Source organism: Corylus avellana, chromosome 8 (assembly GCF_965113065.1).
Source record: "Corylus avellana chromosome 8, dhCorAvel1.hap1.2, whole genome shotgun sequence".
Classification (NCBI taxonomy): Eukaryota; Viridiplantae; Streptophyta; class Magnoliopsida; order Fagales; family Betulaceae; genus Corylus; species Corylus avellana.
Window position 1 is genome coordinate 1,733,232 of NC_142497.1, and position 13,734 is coordinate 1,746,965.

General features: G+C 34.7%; 1 pseudogene; it reads right to left on the reverse strand.

The window, feature by feature from the left end:
* Window positions 1–2,953: 2,953 nt before the first annotated feature.
* LOC148583960 (receptor-like protein 2 pseudogene) lies at window positions 2,954–11,703 on the reverse strand (annotated as a pseudogene).
* Between the last annotated feature and the right edge of the window lie 2,031 nt (window positions 11,704–13,734).

The window sequence follows — 13,734 nt, forward strand, 5'->3', positions numbered from 1 at the left end:
GAAAAGCACATGCATTCAGTAAGGCCCCAGCAAAGGAAACCAACATCTGTGGTTTTCTTGAAGTTGAAGTTGAGACAAGAATAGTAGATTGCACTAGATGTCATGAGAAAACATCAAAAGCAGTAAAGGGTTCTAAAGTTATCTCCAATTCTGTTGAACAAATTGGAAATGCCAACTCAGAAACAGCCTTGGTGCATATGTTGTCAGCACATGCAGATAGGAAACAAGGGTGTTCCTTTAAGCCAAGATGCTCTTCACATTCTACAATAAACCCTAGCTCATCTGATAAATGCTTCCACTGAAAATGTATCAGTAGAAGGTAAAGTCACACTTGCATGTGAAAATGAATTTAATGCAAGGGAAAATGGTCTTATCTCTAGTAAGCAAACAGAGAGAGAAGATATTTACGAATTGAATGGATGTTCTTGTGACATCTCATCAATGAGTACATTGACTTTGGATCATGGTGATGAAACAAGGATTGAATGGTTCTTCACTTGTAATCTCATATGTTTCTTGATGGATAATGAGATCTTTGACTTGAATTTATAAAGTCAATCAGTCTACTAATCAGATGCCTTTTGATAGTTGGAAATTTTGGCTGATTTTGAGGTTTAGAAGAGAGAATGATAGAGCATACAAGTGAAATTGCATTCCTGAGCAATGCCTTTTTCTTTTATTTTCACATTTTTTGAAGAATTTGTTTGTTGTGTCTCTTTTTATTATGCATAGGAAAGTTGTGGAACAAATAATGACTAAATAAGTTGCGGCTTGTCATTGCGGACCAACAGTAAATGGCATTACAAACAAAGTAACCAAGATTAACTCTAAATAAACTATGACCATTACTAACGGGTGTTCTTAAATTAATTGTAATATATAATGTTGCTTTCTTAAGATGATAGAAAAAATGTTGAATTTAATCATTTATTAATATTATAACACTCTCTCTCATGTGTAATAAAATATTGAATTAAAATAGAGGGTTTATCATTCCTGACTGTGACTGGGACTAATAATACTTTCGAAATAAATGGTGGTTTATAAAAGCAGTTAAAGAACTTTCGAAAGGTTTAACTTTTAAGATGACTTGATTTCCAGTCCAATATTCTTCCTGCAATCCTTCAAATTAAAATTCTTTCTTTTAATGATGGTATTTTGAACTTCATGCACAAGAAAACATACTAATATGACTTGGAATTCTGAAGTCTGAAAGAAATCATGATGAAGTGAAAGTTGGGAGGAAAATGACCAAAACTAAAGACTTGGATGGCATAGAAAATAACAAATTCCCCTTTTTTTTTCTTTTTTCTTTTTTTTTTTTAATTTTAATTTTTTTTTAATTTTATTTTGCTTTTGAATTTGTGGCAGAATGCTTGACTTAGACTCAAACGCCTTCAGCAGACTTGTTGGTCACTGGCGAATGGTGATGATCAGTCATTTGACTCTCACATCACCAAATTTGAAAATCTTCTCCATCTGCGCTGGTCAAAGTGCTGAGGTACGCTTAGGGGCCGTTTGCCATTGGATCGAAAAAAGAAAGTGATCTGAAACTATAGCAAGATTTGATTTATGTGTGAAAAAAGTAAGAATATTTGATATGAAAAAGACTGAAAAGTGAAAAATTTTGTTTTGTAGTAATGTAAAAAGTAAGAATGTTAAAGTTGAATTTGAATTTGAGATGAATAGTAGGGGATTTTTTTTGGGTCCATTGGCAAACAACCCCAAATCTCCTCTTGCATCTTCCTAGGAAACCAAAAAATCAGTGCAAATTTGAATCCTTCATGTGATGATTGGCAGTGTTGAGGAGGAGTAACAGAAGAATATTGGTTGCATGCATGAATTGCAGAGAAAAGGCTGAAGAGAAACAAGTAAGGAGGAGAGGATGAGACATCAAGTCATGCTTGGTTCTTGTTTGATAAGCCAAACCAGAAGAAGCAAGAGAAAAATGAAGCACATCTTGTATATATATACCTCTCTATATGCTTGCCCAAATTGCAACTATATAATATATAAAGAGCTAGGAATGTTGTTTTAGTTAGAGGATTAGATTAAATCTTTTTTTATTTACTAGTGGATTTGCTTTGAGTGTTGCTAAGCCTACCTGTTGAAACTTACTATGAATCCTAGCTAGAAAAGTAATATTTTTTATATTATTTATTCTGATATAGATAACAAACGGCCCCTTTTGTTGTAATCCTCCTTTTCGAATTGAGATTTACATTTTTCCTCTCCCCTTTGCTTGGACCCTCCACCATTAATGGACTAACATGAACCTTAGCTTCCACATTTTCCACTTTTTGTGGTCTTGTTTACTTCTTTTGCTACCCTCCACTATCTAAAACCTTGAAAATCTTTTAGAAATCACACAAAAGAGAAGGAAAAAAAAAGAAAGGAAAAGAAAAAGGAAACATTTATTGTTGTGCAGTATATAGGTCAATTTTTTCAACAAAACATGGAGAGCTTCATAAAGGGAAATAAAATCCGCCATGCCATGAATCCAAAAGGTGAACTCCAGAAAATAACAAAAAAGAAAAAGAAAAGAAAAGAAAGAAAGAAAGAAATGTTAGAATACGTATATATATATAGTTTAATATTTGGTCAATTTAATAATCTTGATTTTGTCAAATTTACAATATATATATATAAAACAGAGCCAGCTCTTAGAGTAGTTCTACCAAGGCACATCATAGTTTAATTCATTTTATTATTATTATTATTATTTTTTTTTTGGGTGAAAGGATATATGAAATGACGTACGTTGTTTCTCTTGGTTTGAAATTTTAATTTTTTTTTCCCAATATCAATTTCGTTTTAACTGCAGCCACACTGGGGGGATCAAATTGAAGGCAAATTGAAAACAGGAAAACCAACAAAACCTTAAATTACTCAAATTGAAACATGAGAAACCAAATTGATGATAGACTATAAAGTGACCGACTGATACAAGACTCTAAACCGACCAATATGTAATTTTAAAGAATAAGATTATACACCTATTTTTTATGTTGTTCAAAAATTGAAAATAAGCAACTCTCCACTTATAGCTATAAAGTAATGGACCACAAATTCCCCAAAAACCTGTAATGAATCCAAGAACCACAATAACTTGAAACCACGGAATTCTAGGCCCATTGTCCTCATCCCCAATATCTCCGTTGCTGCCAAAAATATGAGCACACTCATGTGGAAGCGGGAGGCCACAAAGTCCAAGATTGTCCTCATAGGCAGAGGCATTAAAGCTCTGTAGCTGAGTGCCTGATGGTATTGGTCCATGCAAATTGTTGTTTGCAACACTAAAACGAGACAAGAAATTCAAACTACTTAATGATGCTGGAATTTCACCGAACAACCGATTTGCAGAGAGGTCCAATCCTTCTAGATTTGTGAGTTGAGACAATTGCTCTGGAATATTTCCTGAGAAGTTATTATGAGTGAGATTCAGATAATGAAGCAGCTTCAAACGGCCAATCTCAACGGGGATGTTGCCGCTAAGACTGTTGTATCCAAGAAATATTGCTGGTCGCAGGTTCGAGACAAAATTGTACTGGCTAGCACTTGGCAATGTGACAAAAATTGGTAAAACCAAATAACTGTTGTTTACTAAAGCCTTTGGTGACACTAAGGCCGGCAAGGCACAAAGTTTCTTTGGGAATTCACCTGAAATGAGGTTATCAGATAAGTCTAATTGGAAGAGCCTTGGAAGAGTCGACAACCAATCAGGAATTGAACCTGTGAAACGATTGGAATATAGATTCAGGACTTCTACATTCTTAAGCTTAGATAGCCATATAGGCAATTGACCGGTCAATTGGGATTCACTAAGACTCAAAACTTGAAGATTTTTAAATCCATCAAAACCAAGCATAGTGTCATCACTTGGCATTGCCTCATGTAGAAAATTTCTTCCAAGGAGGACTATGGTGAGTGCCTTGCAACGCATCAGAATCTTGATTGCGTGTGTGATATTTGTTAACCTATTGTAAGAAAGTGAAAGGAAGGATAAGAATTTCAATTGAAGCACCTCAGGTAGGATTTGTCCTTCTAGGTTGTTTCGAGCTAGTCGAATTCCGATGAGAGACTTGCATGAGTAGAGGCTTACTGGCAAGTTACCAGAGAAATTATTGAACCCCAAGTCAAATACAGTAAGTTGATGAAGACTGGAAAAATTGAAGGTAGAGATGTCTCCTTCAAGAAAATTGAACCGTAAAACCAATTTTGTGAGATTTGTGCAGTTCATCAAAGATGGGGGCAAAGAACCTGTGAAGGAGTTTGTATGAAGGATTAGGTACTTTAATTTGGAGAGCTTTCCAATATTTACGGGGAGCTTACCACTAAATTTATTACCATATAACTCAAGGTAGGTGAGTTTGGCAAGGTTCACAATGTTGCCACTAATGGGTCCTGAAAGATCATTGGAAGGTATGGATATTTCTTCTAATCTTGTTGCGTTGTATATATCACCAGGAAGCGGACCTGAGAGGTAGTTAAAACCAGCCCGAAAAACCTTTAGTTTGGAACATGCCCCTAATCCGCTAGGAATTTGTCCACTATGATGATTATGGGAGAAATCGAGGAGCTTAACAATGGTTGAATTGACGCAAGGCAATGAAGGAATAGGGCCCATGAAACTATTGTTGCTGACATTGAGCTCGATCAACCTCCATGCTCTTTGAAGGGATGAAGATTGGATTGTCTCGCTGAAGTGATTGCTAGATATGTCAACAATTCGAATTGAGGCAGGCCAGCCAGATATATCTCCAAATAAATTGTTGTAGCTCAAATCAAGAACCTTGAGTTGATTCAAGGACGAAAACAATCCCTCAGGAGGGGACCCAAAAGTGAATTGTGGGAGAGATTAAGGTGGGAGAGACATGTGAGGTTTCCGAGATAAAGAGATATACTTCCACTGAGGCCTTTAGAAGGTAACCAAATATGGGTGACTCGATGTTTATAAGCACAAGAAATGCCTTCCCACTGACAACAATCAATGGAAGACCAATTTAGTGGAGGAGAAGACATACGGTTGAAGGCTAAGGACGAAAGAGAGTTGCGGTCTATTTGGTTGCAGGCATGATTGGTGGAGAAAATACCAAAGAGAAACAAGGTGAAGAGGTGATGATAAGACGTTAAATCTAGCATGGTTCTTCTTTAATATATTAAACCAGAAGAAAAATGGCTATGAAGTAGTCCTAAAATTACACCATGTATATATAGCTATGATCTGTAACTTTGCCCAAATGGTAAGCCACGACCTGATAGTTCTGTAGACGACAACTCTGCCCAAATTGTGAGTTCAGTGCCGATATAATAAACATTGTCAATTATTTTTTGATTTTGGATAGAAATTAAGATTCTTGCGTGTATAGTAGTTTCATTTGGTATGGTTTGGAATCTTGTATGACTTTCCGGCATGAAAATTCTGATGGGATTGAGTCGTCGATTGAAAAACTCTTTCCTTTCCCCTATGATTGAACCAAGCAAAGTGATAGGAAAATAAGACAGCGACAACTTGTGGGCAAAACAAAAAAAAAAAAGTGTCAGCGACAACTTTAAAAGTGCATGGTTTCAACGACGTTGAACCTTCCTGGCTGCCGAAAAATTTGACCTATATATATATATATATATATAGGTGAAATCATATAAGCAAGCTCTTGTGGGTGTGAATTATATATTATTCCTTTGGCCCAAAATGGTTGACCGTTGACCATCGGTGCTGGTGGTGGTAGCTTCACAGAAATTTCCAAAGCTAGGCTGAAATGTGCACGTTATTTCTTTTGGTTGGAGATTTTTAAATTCTTTTTCCCCGTAACAGTTTTATTTTAACAACGGTGGGACCATGGGATCACATTGAACGAAAATTGAAATGGTCAAAACTAACAAATCCATAAATTATATATTCAAATTAAAACTTGAGAAAGCAAGTTCGTGACAAACTCTAAACCAACCAATTGACGAAGACTCTAAAGCCACCAATATGTAATTTTAAATTAGAAGATTAAACACTTATTTTTTGAGGTTGTCAAGAAAATGGAAATATGAAACTCTCCACTTATAGCTAAAAATTAATGGACCACAAACTCCCCAAAAACCTGTAAGAAAGCCAAGAACCACAATAATTGGAAACCAAGGGATTCTGGTAATCTAGTCTTTTTTTGTTATTTTGTTATTTTATTTTATTTTTTTTGTTTCTGGTAATCTGGTCTTGTTTGTTAAGTTTTTGACTAAACAACTAAGAAATCCAAAACAAATTAATCAAAGTTTGAAGATTAAAAACTTCATGTATTATTATTATTCTAAAAAAATGTCTTTTAATTTCTTCTTTTTAAAAACTATGAAAAAAAAAACTTCATTTTTAAGTAAGGCTGTGTTTGGCAATGGAATGGAAAAAAGGAGTGGAACGGTACTGTAGCAGATTTGATTGATGTGAGAGAAAAATGTAAGAATATTTTGTATAAAAAAATGAAAAAATTTGTTTTGTAGTAATTTTTTTATTTGAATAGTAATAAAAAGTGATTGTTGTGATATAAAAAGTAAGAATATTGAAATTGATTGTGAGAAGAATTTTTTGAATTTTTGGGTCTGGTCGGGTCTGGCCCTTTGCGAAACACAACCTAAGAGTTTTTAGCTTTGTGGGGGTAGTTTAGGGTAATTAAAATTGTATGCTACCATAAGAGGTGTTATGTACTTATGTGAGGTCCAGCCCAGGTGAAAATTTGGACTTTCGTCTCAGCATGTTGGGCCCATGACTACTTTATTTGGGCTCGAAATCAAATAGACCACTAAGTACATGTTGGGCTATAACTACTATCTTTGGGATGGGTTATAATTTGTGTTGCATCCAAATGAGGTGTTTTGGGTTTATCTATGAACTGGCTAAGTACATATACTGTATACGACAAGTCTGGTCTGGTGATAGATATCATAAGTCGCCAATAGTATATACTATTCAAGTGGTAAAGATGTTCAGAACAAAGCACCAAAACAATGAAAGATGTTGAAGCATCCAACCCAGAAAAGAAAGATTTGAATAATTTTTTTTATAAGAAATGCAAAGGGAAATATGAGCAGGTAACTTGGTTGTTTGTCTTTCTTCTGCTTCATATTTGCTAAAATAGGAACATTCTTGATTCTTGTAAACCATGCATGGCCGGTTTCAATCTTTTGGGCTGTCTCCTTGGATCATTTATGTGGGCTTTATGGGTTTAATCATGACATACATCCTATGATGAGTCCAATCCCTATTCCAACCGCAAAAGAAATCACCATCATCCAGTGGCCTGTGGGGATGTGATCCCCAAGCTTATTAATTTTTTTTTTTTTTTTTGGGGGGGGTTAAATATGTGGTTTACACCAAAATCAAATAGCCACTTCGGTTTTCAAAAGTGTCACAAATGGTATCTGTGGTAAACAAATAAACTTACTTGGTACCTCCGTCAAGATTCTGTTAGGTTTTATAACGGAGTGCCATGTCACCCTTACACGTGGCGTGGTACCTGTGGTTTCAAGGCACCACGTGGTGTGGTTCTTAAATTTTTAGGTGCCACGTCATATTTATAACCACCCCCCCCCCACCCCCCCCAAAAAAAAGGAAAGCTGGGGTGGTGGTTCGGCCACCCCAAGGGCCAAACCCTCAATTTTGTTTTTTGAGGGCCAAGGGGGTGCCTGAACTACCCCTTGGGCCATGGGAGTGGTTCAGCCACCCCAGCTATTTTTCTTTTTTTTTTTTTTTTTTTTTAATTTTGTTTTTAATTTTTAAATATGACGTGGTACCCAAAAACCTAGGTACCACGCCACATGGCGCATTGAAACCACAAGTACCATGCCACGTGTAAGGGGTGACGTGGCACTCCGTTAAAAAAACCTAACGGAATCTTGACAGAGATACCAAGTAAGTTTATTTGCCTACCACAGGTATCATTTGTGATACTTTTGAAAACTCAGGTGCCTATTTGATTTTGGTGCAAATCATAGGTAGTGGAAATGTATTTAACCCTTTTTTTTTTATAAGAAAATTTTTGAAAATGGCTCCTATATATTTGCCATTAAAAAAAAAAAAAAAACTTGAATGAGAGGCTTGCTTGCTCATTTAAAAATCAGTCTTTTTTATTTGCTTCTTAGAGAATATTATAAGATTTATATAAAATTAGCTTGTAGAAAATTTCAAGAGATATATGTTTAAAAAAAAGTCAGGAAATGTTCATAACTAGAGCAAAAAATCAAACACTTTAGCGTATATAATTTATTCCATGATTATATATATATATATATATATATATATATATATATATATATATATATATATATATGTTTGTTTCTACTCTATGATCGTTTATCAATTTGGTTATATCTTAAGTAATTATAATTTAACTTAAAAAATTTTGGTTCATGAATCACAACGTAAAAATTAAAAACTATTTATTCAAAAGAAAAATAGCTGACATTCCAAAAAGTAATACACCGTTGAATTTTAATGAAGAAACTTCAAATCTCAAAGAGTGCCCTCTTAAATCTCTAAGGATTGCACCTAAAGAACATCATTCTAAGATTCTAGTTGTGGGAACCTAAGGGTTGCAAGTGAAAAATATTTATTTTCTATTTTAAATTGTGTTTATTATATTTTTAATTTGGCCCTTATGTGTATACACATCATCATTGCCTCTGATATCACATGTTGGAGAAATAAACACCCAAGGAATAATAAGACTACTAATATATCATGTTGGGGCACCACTTAACTCAAAAACTAAAGTATTTTTAAACTCAATTATATAATATTATCCGCTCACGAACTTTTTTACGCTCACACATATATACTTAATAAGGTTTATGCAGATCGCCAGACAAGGATCTACTAGCAATTATTTCTAAGCAGAGACACATAGTTGGTGGCTATGTTTGATGGACATGAGCCATCTACTGAAACTACTGAAGAAAATTTGAAGCTGCAAAGAGAGCAGTAGAGAGACGAAAACCGGGTTAAGAGCAAATGCAAGCCAACAATCTGCCAATTTCAATCTGTCTAGTGTTCTGGTTTTCTAAAGCTGTGAAGGAGTTTGTTCTTTTTATAGAGAACTCCTCTCATGTGCAATTGTATGTTTCAGTTAAAATATTCTACAATGGAAATGTCTTTCCATGCCTTTTGACTTGGGCAATGACCATTTCATGTAGGGAGAACAGAAGCCAGGTTACCAAACTATGCTATCCCAACAGTCTCCTTGGAAGCATGGAGACTTAATTTATACCCTTTTGGATGCTGTGTTTGTGTGAATGAAAGTGGCCTCAATACCACAACTCCTTAAAATTTTAGGGAAAATTGAAAAATTGGTCTCTAGATTTGTGCTTGTAACGCGTTGATGCACGGATCATCACATATATAGGTATATGTCAACTGAGAGTTCTGTACACGTCAACTTTGCCCAAATTGCACGTAATGTGGGGGCATAATTTCATGGAAAGTATTCAAGCTCGCTATATATCTTTTGATTTTGGTTGGTATGGCTTGGAAAAACGTACGTGTAACTTTCCAGCAAGAAAGTTCTTTTCCATATAACTTTCCATTTATGTCGTTGTCCGAAGTAAATATCTACTGCTTTCACTCCTGCTCCACTATATAAAACATTGGAAGTAATTCATCCAAAAAAAAAAAAAAAGGGAAAACCTTGAAAGTCTCTATAGAGGATTCTGCTTACCTTCTCCCCTCCTTGAATTATCATTTTATTTGCAATGTAACATTCGATATTTCAATTTTTGTACTGTACTTCTCAATCTACCATTAGAGTTGTAATCTCCTCATTTTGTTCCAAAAAACCATTTTTAACCTTTCGTTTTTCCAGAATTTTTGTTGTTGTTTGTTTTTTTTTTTTTTTTTTTGTTTACTTTATCTAATACTTTTTAAAACTTTTTTTATCTTATACAATTTTTTTTTTTTTTTTTTTTTTTTTTTTTTTTTTTTTTTAAATCAGGGTTGTTGAGATACTGTAACTCCAATGACATGGATAAGCGCTTATCCATGTCATTGGATAAGTCTTCATGCTAAGTCGCTTTTGTCTTCCACGCAAAGTTTCCTATCATTTTCTGCCCTTTCTTTTGTCTCAACAAAGTCGCTTTTATCACTCACAAAATAAGTCTTCATGCTAAAATTCACTTTTGGACTGGAAACCTTATAATACAGTCCACCATGTCATATCAGAAAATATCAAACATGATGCTTTAGTCTCATCATAGTCGGAACTAGTTGTCTTGCCAAACAATGTAAACACGAGAAGTGTGAGGGAGTCAAATAAATAAACTCATAAAATTTTTTAAATTGATGTGGCAATGATTTTTTTAATTAAAAAAAATGCAATTTTCTTCCTTGTCTGCCACTTACGGTCTGCCATGTCAGTTTGAAAATTTTTCAAGGTTAATTTGTTTGGCTCCCTACCACTTCTCATGGAAACACACAACTATATATAGCCACCATGTCATGTCGTACAATATATGCTTTAGATGAGATTCACAAATAACAAAAAGATTAGTAGACAGACATGTGATTCACGAATAAACCGACAGAAAAGATCGATCATTTCCATTTTTTATTTTTTTCTTTAACAAAAAAAAAAAAAAAAAAATTAGGGTAAAGTCTACATACGTACTTTCCTCAAATTACCATCCAATTGGCAATGTCTCCCTGAACTTTCAACAGTGACAATGTCCCATGCCCAAACTACTAAAACAATGTCAATGTACCTTCAAATGACAAAACTACCCTTAGTAAAATAAAAATACACAAACTTCTAAAAAAACCTATATTATATATATATATAATCCAAGGGGTGGTCAAATTAAAAAAAAAAAAAAAAAAAAAAAAAATAAAATCCTATTTTTAAGAAAAAATTAAAAAAATTCAATTTTTTTTTTTTTTATAAAAATTAAAAAGTTTCGTTTTCCTTTTTTGTTTTATAATTTTTTTTTAAAAGAAAATTTTCCGTTTTTAAAACAATTAAAATAATTCGTCTAAAAACAAATTTCGTGTTTTAAAACAAAATTTTTAAAACCTGCTCGGAAAACCTTGAGTTTGGAACATGCCTCTACTCCACGAGGAATATGGCCACTATGATGATTATGGGAGAAATCAAGGAGCTTGACCACTAAAGAGTTGATGCAAGGAAGGGAGGGAATCGGGCCTGCGAGATTATTGTTGCTGACATTGAGGTCGGTCAACCTCCATGCTCTTTGAAGGAATGCTGATTGGATTATCTCGCTGAATTGATTACTAGATATGTCAACAATTTGAATAGAGGAAGGCCAACCAGAAGTATCTCCAAATAGATGGTTGTAACTCAAATCAAGTACCTTGAGTTGATTAAAGGAAGAAAATAATCCTTTAGGGAGAGGACCCGAAAGTGAATTGTGGGATAGATTGAGGTGGGAGAGATGTGTGAGGTTTCCAAGAGAGTGAGATATACTCCCACCGAGGCCTTTAGAAGGTAACCAAATATGGGTGACTTGATGTTTATGATCACAAGAAATGCCTTCCCACCGACAACAATCAATGGAAGGCCAATTTAGTGGAGGAGATGATGTACGGTTGAAGGCTAAGGACGAGAGAGAGTCACGGTGTGTTTGGTTGCAGGCATGATTCATGGAGAAAATACCAAAAAGAAACAAGGTGAGGAGGAGATGAAAAGGCTTTAAATATGGCATGCTTCTTGTTTGATATGCCAAACCGAAGAAAAATGGTTATGAAGTAGTCCTAAAACTACACCTTGAATATATAGCTCTCATCTTCAACTTTGCCCAAATGGTAAGTATGTATGGTCGCAACCAATTTTATATATATATATTGATTTTTTTTTTTCGAAATTGGAATGTCCAAAGGACTAGGTTAGATGGTTCTAGTTGAAGAATTAATGCTTGACTTCAGTAGACTTCATTGTATTGTGGAGAGAGTAGGTGTCAAAGACTCATATGCTCTTCAGCAGACTTCGTGGTCACTGATCATGATCAGCCACTTGACTCTCAAGCAACATCTTTGAAATTTTCTCCATCTTGTCTAAGTGCTGAGAAATGCTTTAATCATTTAATCACTACTTTAATACTAATAGGTGAAGATCAACAAATGAAATATTTAATTGAAATGAGATGACTTAGCAAAAACATGGTTTGAACTCACAACCTTTACTCTAATACTATATTAAATCACTAATTTTGAGATAAATGGTGATTTAACAATAATCTTGTGGCTCTTAGAGTCTAGGTAAATTTAATCAATATTTTAACATGTGAAATATTTAATATTGAAATGGGGTACTTGAGTAGAGAATCCACCTTGTTTGCAATCTGGCCAAATGTTGAAGGTAGCCAATGAACTTTCAAAAGGTTGATCTTTTGGGATGACTTTCCAGTCCAATATTCTTCCCTGAAATCGTTCAGATTAAAATTCTGGCTTTTAATGATGGTGTTTTGAACTTCATGCAATAGACAACTAGGGCTCTGTTTGCCAATGGCAAAAAAAAAAAAAAAGAGCCTTATAGTATTCATCTCAAAATCAACCTCCAACATTTTTATTTTTTACATCACATTATCACATTTTATTACTATTTAAATAAAAAAATCACTACAATTTTTTTTTTTTTTTCATACAAAATATATATATTTTTTTTTCTCACATCAATCACATCAGCTACAATTACATGCCACTTCCTTTTTTAAGGTCAATGGCAAACATAGCCCTAAAGTCCGAGAGAAATCATGAGGTGTATTTGGTAAATAGTTTTGTTGGGGGTAAAGAGAAAGAAATTGATTGATGCAAATAAAGTTAAATGAAATTGGACTTTTAAAAAAATAATCCAAAAGTCGTTTGCCATATTTAGCCATGACGAAGTGAAAATTGGGTTGGAAAAATGACCAAGAAAATGACAATTGATTTTTTTTTTTTGTTTTGTTGCATTTCTATTGAATTTGTTGCAGGATACTTGACTTCAGGAGTCAATAGATTCATGGTGTCATGTTATAGACTGTTGGGTCATGGATCACGTGCCCAACAGACCTCAAGGCCCAAACCCAATGAATAAACTCGCTAAGACTATGCCCATGTGAAGGATCAGTCAGCTAGCCCGACAGCTAGTCGGTCCACATGGCATAATGGTCTTAGGCCGAGGGTAGATCGGTCATCTTACCTAAGAGATATATGTTATCCCTATACAAACGGGATAATCCTATCTCTCATATTTAAATAGCTATCTACTCTCAACAAAGATGGATCAGCTGTGAACATTTAAACACATAGACGTGTACCCGATGAATACTCAGGGTATCACTATCTAGCGCCAACAATGCAAACTCAAAGATTTTAGACTCCTAAAATCATGGAACAGCTAACAACCCATATCCTTTGATAATAATTTGCACAGCAAATATGTAGGGATAGGGGAGTCGAAGCGTAAGGGGAACAAACTATTCCATGCCTATAAAATGCAAGTCACAATCAACTTTGAGGTAATGGCAACTCTTGCTCTCTAGCTCTTTGTTGCTTATATTCTCTTCACCCCAAATACTGACTTAGGCATCCCGCCGGTAGCTTTGATTCTTTTGTTTGCTTTTTTGCAGCCTGACTCCTCCTCGGACATGGTGACAAGGTGACACTTAACGGAGATCGTGCCACGTCATCACTCGGAAACTGTGTATCAACATAGACTATAGAGAGTAGCTATCAAAGACTCAAACGCCTTCAGCAGGCTTCTTGGTCAT